This window comes from Montipora foliosa, chromosome 5, assembly GCF_036669935.1.
Source record: "Montipora foliosa isolate CH-2021 chromosome 5, ASM3666993v2, whole genome shotgun sequence".
Classification (NCBI taxonomy): Eukaryota; Metazoa; Cnidaria; class Anthozoa; order Scleractinia; family Acroporidae; genus Montipora; species Montipora foliosa.
In genome coordinates this window covers 21,185,900-21,197,946 of record NC_090873.1, presented here as the reverse complement: position 1 = coordinate 21,197,946, position 12,047 = coordinate 21,185,900, and the positions used below count along the sequence as shown (strand labels likewise).

General features: G+C 39.0%; 1 pseudogene; it reads right to left on the bottom strand.

The window, feature by feature from the left end:
• Positions 1-4,262: 4,262 nt before the first annotated feature.
• LOC138003252 (uncharacterized) lies at positions 4,263-5,179 on the bottom strand (annotated as a pseudogene).
• Positions 5,180-12,047: the final 6,868 nt, after the last annotated feature.

The window sequence follows — 12,047 nt, the reverse complement described above, 5'->3', positions numbered from 1 at the left end:
ACGCAATGAATAAGCAGTACCATATCTTTGTGAATCCTTTAGGAACAGATTTCCTCCATGTTTCCTGATTGACATGGTCGCCGTTTGTCACTCTATGCAAATCGCCATTTTGAAAGGAAAAAACCGCTAGTTAGTAGGTTGACTGCCAGCAGTCTCTCTTTTGCTCGAAAATCCGTGCTGTAGAACGCAAAACATTCCAGTGTGTGTGCCAGTGTCACAGGCGAAGCCGCAAGCCAAGAGTAGCACGGGCGTCGATAGACGAGCGAAAAGAGAGAATTTTGATTTCAATCTTGTAACTTTTCGGTGAGGTTTTCTGTTTATATTGTTTGTTCTTTTCTTTTGGGTTTGAATAATCTCAAACATCACAAGACTTAAGTAGTGAAAAACATTTTGAAAAATCAACTCTTCGGTTAACTTTTAATCCCTGCTTACCGTTAACCGGCTTTTGAACAACTCTGCCCTGACCCTGTGCGTTCGTTCTCTCACTTTTGGTTTCCATAGTTACGCCGTTTGCAATACAAAAACGTATACACGCGTGAAGGAACACACAACGCTTCGTACTCGTCTGTTATCAAGTTTCAAAGTGCAATCACAAGGTAATGATTTATCATACTTTCTTACTGGCGAAAGAGATTTCAAATCCCTGGAAGAACATTATTTTAGCGCCAGACCAGATTGACTCAGATGTTGATTTCGACTTTTCGGAGTGTGATATATCTGAGCGATCGAGAGTGCAGGCATTTTTGACCAAAACATGTGGATGTGCACATGGATATAAAGGAAGTCCATGCAGCTCCACTATTCAAACTGAGGACATCATTGATTGCTGAAACAACTGTGGGGAACTTTCCTCGACTGAACTAGATCTCGTAATTTTTAGGAATGATCCAAAGTACCATAAACTGTGACGAGGTCAGCTACTCAGGAAGAGCAGAGAAAACGAGGCAGCAAACCAGGATGCCGTTCTATTTCCACAGCCACCGAATCAGCCTGAAAACCTTGCATGCATTGTCTCCACAAGACCAGATTCTACAGTCTCGTTAAACATTATCGAGACAACGGACTTTAATGGAATGTCCCCAAAGACCAAGCCCTTTTACTTCCAGGACGTGTTCCTGGCTTCAAAAGAATTGATGTGAAACTGCTGCTAGGCTCCATGACAAAATCTTGTCTATGGAAAAGCTACCAAGGTGCGTGCACTGCTGACGGACACAAATCTGTTGGATACTCAAAGTTCTGTGATTTGTGGACTTAACTTTGCCCTTCACTGTTATAATGAGACCAGCGTCCGCTCTCTGCTGGACATGCCAGAAGAACAACAACCAAATTCTAAAATCAGCAAATTTACCGGATGCTCAAAAGGCAGAAGTTGTAAGGCAGCAAAAAAACCATTTGAGGCTTGCTGCAGGAGAGAGGGATTTCTACAAAAACTGTGGCAAAACAATGAAAGATACCCTCGTGGAACACTTAATTTTCCGAGAAACGAGTACCCTGTAGTCTTGAAGGAACAGTCCAGTATTCATATGATTATGCTCAACAGCTTCACTACCCTGCCAACCCTTATCAGCCCGGACCAGTGTATTTCAAGACCCCACGTAAATGCGATTTGTTTGGAGTGTGTTGTGAAGCCATACCAAGGCAATTTAATTTTTTAATCGATGAAGGTGTACTTACGGGAAAAGGCGCAAACAGCACGATATCTTACATGCACTAAAATCATTAGATGAGATACCTTATGGAGAAATGCCAAAGTGGGGCCAAACTATGGTGGCCGGTATGGACAAAGCACCTGCAAACTTAATAAAAATGTACGCAAACTTTATAAAGTGCATGCAAACTTAATAAAATGCACACAAACTCTAAAAGGTGCATGCAAATTCTATAAATGACGTACAAACGTAATAAAATACTAAACTTACAAACTTAATTAAATACACGCAAACTTACAAAAGAGCTTGCAAGTTTTAAAAAATGTGCGTAAACTTAAAAACAGTTTTCCGTAGCCAAGACCAAGACCAGTTTTTCGGACTTAGAAGCCATAGGTATGGGACCTCAACGTCAAACCAACAGATAGAAGTGTGGTGGTCCATCTTACAGAGATTTAAAAGTGAGTGGTGGATCAGTGTTTTTAAAGATTTAGCCACTTATGGAGCATTTCAGAGTGGTAACCAGAAACATATGTTTTGTCTACAATACTGTTTCATGGACCTCATTCAAAAGGACCTTGATGAAGTAGCACAGCTGTGTAACAGTCATAACATTAGACCTAGTAGAGTGGCAGAATGTCCTTCAGGCATACCTGACGAAATGTATTTTTTCCCTCAGAATTCTGGTAATTAAAAAAACTGTAGTAGAGTGTTAGGCTGAGTTCCGTATGCTCGATAAAACCTGGTAGTGAAACAAAAGGATTAGAAGCCAAACTTTAAGCTTTACCAGATTTATTTGAATTTATAATTTAATACAAACTTGAAGTCATTGGCTCATTGCAGAATTGAGGATCAAAGCCCAGTAATTAAAATGAGTGTTATTGACTTATTACAAATACTATTAAGTAATTCATCCAGACAGATCGCTTGGTCTGACATTCGGATTGCTTGAGAACATTTTTTTTTCTCTGCAGGTGGTACTGACATGAAATACGCAGTAATAAGTGTAATGTTACAAATGGCAGAGGCTTATAACAGCGGTAAGGGTTCTTGTTGTGGAAACAGAGATTTTGAAGAGTATTTGGACTACATTATGCAAAGGAATTCTTTACAAAAGCCAGCAGACTGGAAGAAAGCATTAGAGGTTTACTCTAGGTTGACAACGTTAGCTGAAATGAAGTAATGACTTGGAAGGGTACATGGAAAAAAGCCTTTAGTGACTCTTTTGAGGCTAGCTCATGACCATTCACGTTTTGACTTTCACTGTCATGCAAGTTCTTGATAATAACTTTATATTAAGTATTTCAATATTTTGCTATAAACCTACCAGTTATCATAGGGCAATGAGTGAAACCAGATTCCACTGCAGAAATGACTGAGAAAGATTTTAGTACATCTTCTTGTACAATCACCCAACATCCAATTACAGTTTAGTTTTAGTGTTTGATAAGTTATTGCTTTCTAATAACTTCTTTTCGATGCATCATCGCTTTGTGAAAATAGGTGTAAGTTAATTAACACATAACAAACGGTATCGATAGTAATTGTGATTGCTTAGGTTTTGCATGATCATTGACTAAAATATAGGGCCACTTTGTCAATCAATCAGAAGCAAAAACAAAAAGGAATTGTTCTGGTTTGCACGCACGCGTTTCCAGCGCTGGGCGCCAGCTACATATAACTGCTACGAAATCTGATTGTTTTATTTGAATTTCTTCGTTTGTTGAGATTAGTCAATTAAGTACTTCGGTTCTGGTTTTGTATGTCCACTTAATAAAAAATTAACTATTTCCTTGGTGGACTGTTCACTTTGAAGTAAAAGTAGGGAAGGGAAGGGGATTACTTAAAGAGACAGAAGGACAAAGGGAGGGAGGGAGGGAAGGAGACAATAAAGGAAGGCAAACAGAGACTTAAACATCAGTTAAAACAATTTATTAACACAAGATGTCCCTCATAGTATTTATCCACTTTACGACTGCATATCAAACAAACAGTTTAGCAACGAGGTACTCAAAAAGACTGAAAATTTACTACAAATTAATGAGCCATTAAACGCAACAGATACACGTACAGTTTCAGGGATAAAAGTGGAATAAAGGAGGATGAAAGGCTAAAAAACATAAAAACGTTTGATATGCTCACTTGTTCTGACTCGTTTCCGTCAAGAAAATTGATGCTTGGTTATGTTGGTTTTGGTGAGCATTAAGTTTTGGATTTCCCTGACTGAGGAAATGACATTTTCATGTTCGAAAGATTGCCAAAACTGTGAAAACATGTACCACTGTTCCATTTTTTGTCCATAGGGCGTAGTGATATTTAAAACATATATGCCAATAAAAATAGAAAAAGGAACTACTAGAGTTTATTATTCCACTTCTAACAAAAGGAAATGTTCATCATAAAGATCAGTATCTGCTCAAAGGCAAGATACGATAATTTGTCACGTTTTCACTATAATCCAAGCCATGACTAAAGAAATATTTGGTCCCACCATTGGCCTGCAGTAGCTTTCTATTCAATGACTTGTGACAGTCAAAAGGACCATAGTAAAAATGGAACTTAATGAAACATTTATCGGAAAGTAAACATAGTTCACTCATCATTTTGTGCTGCTCGTTACACTATGTCCATCTCCCAATTATCCGACGAGAGGATGGTGCTAAACTCCTATCTCAATTCTGGAAAGGACTGATAAGTTGATGGTAACTGTAGAACAGTATTGCATGTATGTGCAACTGGCCTGCGGCCCAACCCTGATAAATCTGTTAACTCTATTTGAATTGCAGCAAACAGCATTAGCTCAGACCCACTAACGAACCTCACAAAGTTTGATAACTTTTGGGAGGTGTCTAGACCTTTAACAAACTTTTTGAGAAACTTGAGACTTTCCCTTTCTGGATCATTGACTGGATTTGCCTCAAGACAACTCAAAATTGTGCTTATGGATGGAAGCAAAGATTCACATTTCTCAGTCAAAGTCGTCATGTTAGCAAAGATTGGTACGAGAGGGCTTATTATGCACTTCCAACCGTCTGCAATATATTGAGGCTTTTGAATTAACTCTTTATGAGCAATTTCTTCAATAACAGCGACAATATTCTCTGAATTGACCTTACGACGACAATCATAGTTGCTCAACATTTCCAAAAGGTCAGTATCATCATCACCCTTATAATCAATTTCACCGGCAATAGATTTGATGATGAAAGTTTTCTCATCAGCCGAAACATAATTTTGAAATGATTGAATCAACATTGGGCCAGTGACAGCAGATTCCCAAAACAAGAGATAGCTGTGGGAAATACCCACAGCCTTGATAACCTTTCACCAATATTCTGCCAATAGCTGCCCATTCTTCTCTTTGATAGTCATGTCTTACAAAGAGCACTCGTTCATTTTCGATCTCCAATGAAAAGAGAATCATATGCTTCTTTCCAAAACAGACTTAGTATATCTCTCAGCACTCCAACACCTTTGCTAATTTCTTGTCTGCCTCGAAAGTCAATGACCACAACTTCAAGGTCATCTCCCATAACGGATTCGTCTTTAAATATATCTATCAAATCCCTTTTCACATTCAGCCTATGCACTTTTTTAACACGTTTCCTGAACAACCATGTTTATGTCCACATGGTTTTGGGCTGGACTGTTGTTAATAAGAAATGAATATCAGCTACACTCAACAGTAAAATTAGAAATAATGTACAGAGAAAGAAAAAACAGAGCTCAAAAGCAGAATTGAAGTTAAACACATTCAGCCATATTTAGTAAAAGGGAAAGCCACCAGTAAATGTAATTAATGGAAGATTATATGAACTTGGTATTTCACTAACGACTCTGAAGCCTGTACACCTGGAGCCTGTTTGACAATCCAAGCTAGAAAGAACTGTGTGTAGGCTAACGTACTACAGTCACACGGCCAGTTAGTCCTACACAACTGAAAATAATTATTATTTGACATAAGAATTCAGTGTAATTTGTGAATCATATTTCCCAATCTGGCATTTTTTTCTCCTGGGCCAAGTTGTTCAAAGCCCAATCAATTAAGCTTATCCTGGGTTAATGTAAACGTTAAGTCAAGTTTATTTACTAATCCAAAAAGATTAGTCAAAAAGATTTTTGTCCCTTATTATTGCCCTAGACTCTTTACCATTAGCTTTAAATGATACTTTAACATCGTCTTTAATGAGGGAAATGAAAATCTTGGTTAACTATTAATCGTGGATTAGTGTTAATCGGCTTTCAAACAATTGGGCCCTAGTAAGCCCACCAAACATTGTTTACAATATTATGTACCTAGGGATTAAAAACACCATTATACTCTGTTGTATTTACTTCTCATTTCCACAAGATGATGTTTGCTCAGTGAGAAACACTGGCTCAAGAAGCCTATCTTCATCTGGATCTGTCCAATCATCTAACCACTTTGGATTGAAAGTGACTTCATTTGAGGAATCTAGAGTCTTCTCAAAGGAAAACAAGTCAGAATGAGACAACCTCAGCTTTAGTTATTCTTTACATAGTCCCCCCCCCCCCCCCCCCTGCAAAAAAAGGTTTTTAATGGAATATGTTAAATTACACTGTATTACACTGTATTAATAAAGTTATCTTCTTTGGGGCTATTGTCTTCACTGTCTGATGACCTAGTGTTGACAGCTTAAAAAAGGAATAACATATGTTACGTATAATGTTGAAATTATCCTGCATTTTGGTGAAAACAATGTTTACTGCCTTCATTTTACCTGTGGTAGTATATATGTAACATCTACCTCTTTCAGAAACAGCTACTCTTGACAATGATATGGAATCCAAAAAAAAATGCAATGAGAATTTGCATTGTCATTTTTGAAGAGGACTGCATTAATTATAATAGTTCATTTTGCTTTGAAACCAGAACTGACCTGGTTGACTCGGAAGTTTCTCCCAGAACCAGGGTTAATAGGCGGTGTCATGATCTTTGAGCGGCATGCTTTTGCAGAATTCTATCAAGACTTCCTGTGCCAGCTAGTGAATCTTGAGAAACATACATGTTGTAGTTCAACTGTATCCTTCGTTTAAATTGTATTTTCCATTGTTTCAATTCATTATCATACACTACCACTGCCAAGTACAATGGAAAATAAAATTTAGCCCAATGATAAATTTGAACTATAACACACACACCCATTACATACTACATGCACATGGAATATTCTTCAACTTCTACTTTCCTGTTCTTTTTAGTTATCAAACTAGTTATATTCTTTTACTTTCTAACAGGTTAAAGTTTTCCACAACACACTATAATAACTGTAGAAAGAATTATTCTGTCAGCTAGCAAACATGTACATGTACCAGTAAAATCTTCTTCATCACAAAGATACACAGTTATTCTCTGGTAAGGTTTTCCTAGACATTCTTTGTAACATCGGAGAGTAAAGGGCTGGCTTGTTCCAGGTATATACTGCACTTGCTGAAAGTCTGGGTATAATAACACAAATTCATGATCCCTCTGAAGTTTTTTGTTGAATGCCAGATGTTTGTCCAAGGCAACTCGTTTCAGGGTAATATCTGAAATATTACACTTGGCATCTATAAGCAAGGAAGAAACCCTTTTCTGCTTAAGCTCACCATTACTGTTATTAGCCAATTCAACTTTTATCTGAGAAATGAAGTCACAATAATTATTGAATTCGTGGCACTACTTTTCATGGAGTTAAGAAAACAGCCCCCCCCCCCCCCCCAGCCCCCAAAAAAGCAACAAACAAGGTTTTATACCTACACACATTCATTGCAGAAAAATTGAAATTTTTTTGAACAGTATTCGACATTGCCTGCATGACTTCCCTAAATAAATAACATCTCTGCAATGACAGCCATAAATACTCAATGAGCATGTACCTGAACTTGTTCATCACGAAATTTTTTCCATCCAGTTTCCTCTCCACTTGTTTCACTTTATCTGCCTTTTTCACAGCACAGGTAAAAAAGGTTTGGTCTCCTCCACTTGCTCTTTGTGTCATAAATTCTTCGAATGACAAACTATTAGAAGCCATGCTCGGTCCACCAGTACTGTATCGAGCACCACATGAGCCACAGAATAAAGCATTTGTTACACTGGTAATATTTTTTGCACCACATACAGTACTGTGCAAAAAGAATGCAAACGAATTTCGATGAAATTCGCTTGTTGTTCTCTCGAAATTTCGCCGAGATTTCGGGGCAAGAAGTGTGATTTTTTGGCCGAATTTTCGAAGAAATCTCGCTGAGCCACAAGAAAATTCGAAGACAGGACGAAAATTCGCAAATCTAACAACGAAATTTCAGTTGGAGTTCGTACGTACTGAAACGAAAATTCGCAAATCTAACAATGAAATTTCGTTGGAGTTTGTACGTACTGAAACGAAACTTCGTAAATCTAACAAAATTTCGGTTGGAGTTCGTACGTACTGAAACGAAAATTCAAGAACTTTAATAATTGAAATATCGTTATCCTACAGCCGCGGCTACACGAGCCATTTTTATCTCGCGCCGGTGATCCAATTTTTTCAAATTTTGTCACGTCGCCAGCGCACGATGAAAATTACAAGTTTAGCCACCCTTGAAATGGCAACGCGACAGCAGAAAAAGTCGTTGGAAAAAATCGGCAGTTCGAGGGTGGCTACACTTGCGATTTTCATCGCATACTGGCAATCGACGCGACAAAATTTGAAAAAATCGCATCACCATCGTGAGGAAAAAATCGCTCATGTAGCCATGGCTTAAAACGAAATTTCGTGGTTTTGGTTAGCGTTTTGCATTTTAATGAATGAGTGGAATCAACAACAGTACTCTTCTCTCAACCTTGAGTGTAAACACGACAAATAACATCATCGCCATAGCCATTTTAACATACCAAACGTAACAATTCTTCTTAGTTTTCACGTCACGCAAGTACCACGCAAACAAAAAATAAAATCGCTAACCATTAAACAAATTAAGTCAAGAAATTGAGATGTTGTAGGAAGGTAATAAATCATGAGCGTGTCAAAGTTTTAGGGTTGTGCAATAATCCAAACTCGAGTTATTTGGCAATAGACACTTCTCTTAACATATTGGTTATTCAGATTCGAAAACACATGGGGAATCAACATTTTCGTGACATGTTTCTTAGAAGCAATCCAGATGTCACGCATTGACTGAATTAGAAAGGGATTGTAAAAACGCTTCCTTTACCATGATTAATCTGCCCGCTTAAATAATTTTATCAAACGTTATCTTCTCTAGGTAAGCAACAACCACCCTCCATTGTTTTAAATTTTAGTTTCTTGGGAGAATCGGCTCACGTAAGCGACTGGCTCTTGTTGCGACCACCCTCACAAATTCCCAGCTTGGTCACTTATGAGGACTTCGACTGGCCTTTTTCTAACGTTAACTTAAATGTACTGTAAAGGGCAAATGCTCACTGCGAACTTTCAATAAGCACTCTCGAAATTTCGCCTTGTTACAACGAAATTTCGCTGGAATATTCGCGCGGCCGTTGAAAATTTTCGCTTTGATTGAAACAATAGGCATTTCGAAATTTCGACGAAGTTCGAATGAAAATGCGTTTCGCCCGAAATTTTGTTATATTTCTTCGAAAAGTAGCGAAAAGTGCCGAAAAGCGCAAAATTCGTTTGCATTCTTTTTGCACAATACTGTACAGAACAGGACATCCTGGAAAAAACTGTTTAGAATTAGAAACAAACACCTTTAAAAGATTTAAGTGAGCTCAAGTTTACATTTTACCGTAGTCCTTAAAGGGATCCTCCACTCTTAAAGTAAATATAGCTGGAAATGCTCTAAATATGCTAAAAAGAAGATATTTTGCATAAAAAAGTAGTCTGCTCACCTGTATATATTTTTTTCAGCGTCCAAAAAAGGTCATCACGCTGGTTCGAACTTCCTGCGGGCCGCCATCTTGATAGGTGCGTGAAGCAGTCTGGGCTTGTGACGTAACTTGGTTGCTCGGCAGATATCAACATCAAAATGCCTCATTGCGTGGCCTTTGAATGCAATGTTGAGGCCAAAAACAAACAAAACGATCCCAAAATTCGGTTCCACGTTTTCCCAAGAGATAAAGAATTACGCCCGGCGTGGATTCATGCTATCGGGAGGACATCTCTACTGAAGGATCCTCGTTTGTGCTCCAAACATTTCGAACAACATTGCTTCAAAGAGTCATATCTGATGGAATTGCGAGTGCTTGGATCAAGCCGTATGTTGAATCCTCTCAAGCCAGATGCTGTTCCAACGTTATTTTCACACAGACCCGCAGCCCCTGTACGTCTTTCCAGTGTGAAACACGCAGAGAAGCGACAAAAGCTCGAGGTTTGTATTATTTTGTTAAGCTTACTTTAATGCGATTCCTGGTAAATTCTCCAGATTCCCGGAAGAATTTACATGTAACTCTTCCCCAGCTCAAACTTTCTCGGGAAAAATATTCAAAGTTTTTTCACAAGAAATTGAGCTCGGAAAATATATAAATTTATATTGATGTTTATTTACAATAGTCTTTTCTTGTCTATTTGCTCTTTAGACTCTTGCTGTCTTACTGGAAGACAACCCAGGTACTTCAACTTATCGGGATGAAAATCAACTGGCTTTAGCAGAGGGGCAAGACGACTATTTGCCGGAGATGTTGTCAGAGAGTATTTCCCAGACCATGTGTGATATGGGGACACAGACAGAGTGCCCATCTGTAACAACTCTGGTATCAATGGTAGACGATTCAACACAGTGTGAAATGCCAACAACAGTTCACTCCCCAACAACCTGCAATGCAGAGTGTCAATTTCCGCTTGATGTTTGCGAAACTGATCTTGTGGATCACACATATTGTGACAAGAAAGCACCTCAATTAGAAGTGGGAGAAACTGCACCAGATTTAGACCTACTTGAAGAAGTGGAGGAAATGCATGCTTATAATGCCTCCCAGGGTTCTCAACTTGATTTGTTTCCTGACTTAAGTGAGGTTGAACCTAATGAGAATGCTGATGATGAACCAATGGAAGTTATCATATCACAGGAAACGGAGTCCAGCCAGTCAGAGTATGAGCCCAGCGGAGACCAGTCAGCCTCCCAAGGTAAAGCTCCTTCATCTGAAGAGGAGATGGTGGAAAGCAGCTTTGGAAAACGGCGTGTGTTCCTTATTTATGGAGAAAACCTGAAGGAGCTGTTGCGGTTTTGTCCAAGATGTGGCGCATTCATTGTTCCAGAAAGCATTGAAGAAGTGCAGAATGAAGGCACACAACTCACATTGAAACTGAACTGTTTGAATAACTGCAACTTCAAATGGCAGTCACAGCCTCCCTTGTGTGACATTAAAGGGGCAGGAAATCTGCTGGTATCTGCAGGAATTTTTTTCTGTGGCATTCCCTTCTCCAAGTTTCAGTCCTTTTCAAGGCTGATTAACTTGAAGTGCATTGGACAGGGAACATACTATAATCTACGAGAATAGTATGTATTTCCAGTTGTGACAACAACTTGGAAAGAACAACAGGCAGAGATTTTTGCTGATTTAAAGTCACGGGAAACTGAAGCTGTTTTGGCTGGGGATGGCCGCTGCGACTCACCGGGCCATTGTGCAAAGTACTGTACTTATACGCTTCTTGACGTAGAGAGTCAAAAGGTTGTGGACTTCAAAGTTGTAGTTGTTTCAGAGGTAGCAAATTCCAATTGCATGGAAAAGAAAGGTTTTGTGGACACATTGTCAAATATTGAAGCAAATGGCATCAAAGAGGGTGTGATATCCACTGATCGACATCCTCAGATTAAAAAGGAATTGAGGGTCAACCATCCCAACATAGATCACAAGTTTGATCCATGGCACATTGCTAAGTCTGTCAGCAAGAAATTGTCTGCTGCATCAAAGAAATCAGGCTGTTCAGAGTTGGCACCATGGATCCCATCCATTGTCAACCATCTGTGGTGGTCTGCAGAAAGCTGTGGCAAATATCCAGAGGTGCTGAAAGAGAGGTGGTTGTCAGTCATTCATCACGTGACCAACAGACACGAGTGGCCAGGAAACAGGCACTTCCACAAGTGTGAACACGGAAGGCTCACGACTGAGGAACAGCGAAGAAAGAAATGGCTCAAGCCTGGAAGCACTGCCCACACTGCACTACTGAACATTGTGAAGGACAAGCACCTGCTCAAGGATATTGTTCACCTTGTAGAATGTGTACATACCACAGCCCTGGAGGTGTACCATTCGTTATACCTAAAGTATCTTCCCAAACTGACGCACTTCACTTATGATGTTATGAAGGCTGGTACTATGTTGGCAGCCCTTGACCATAACTTCAATTCTAACAGACCCCAGGTAATGCAAATATATGACACCTTATTTACGATTCCACAATATTTCAACTCTAAGTCCAAATGTCAACAGGCAAATTCTCC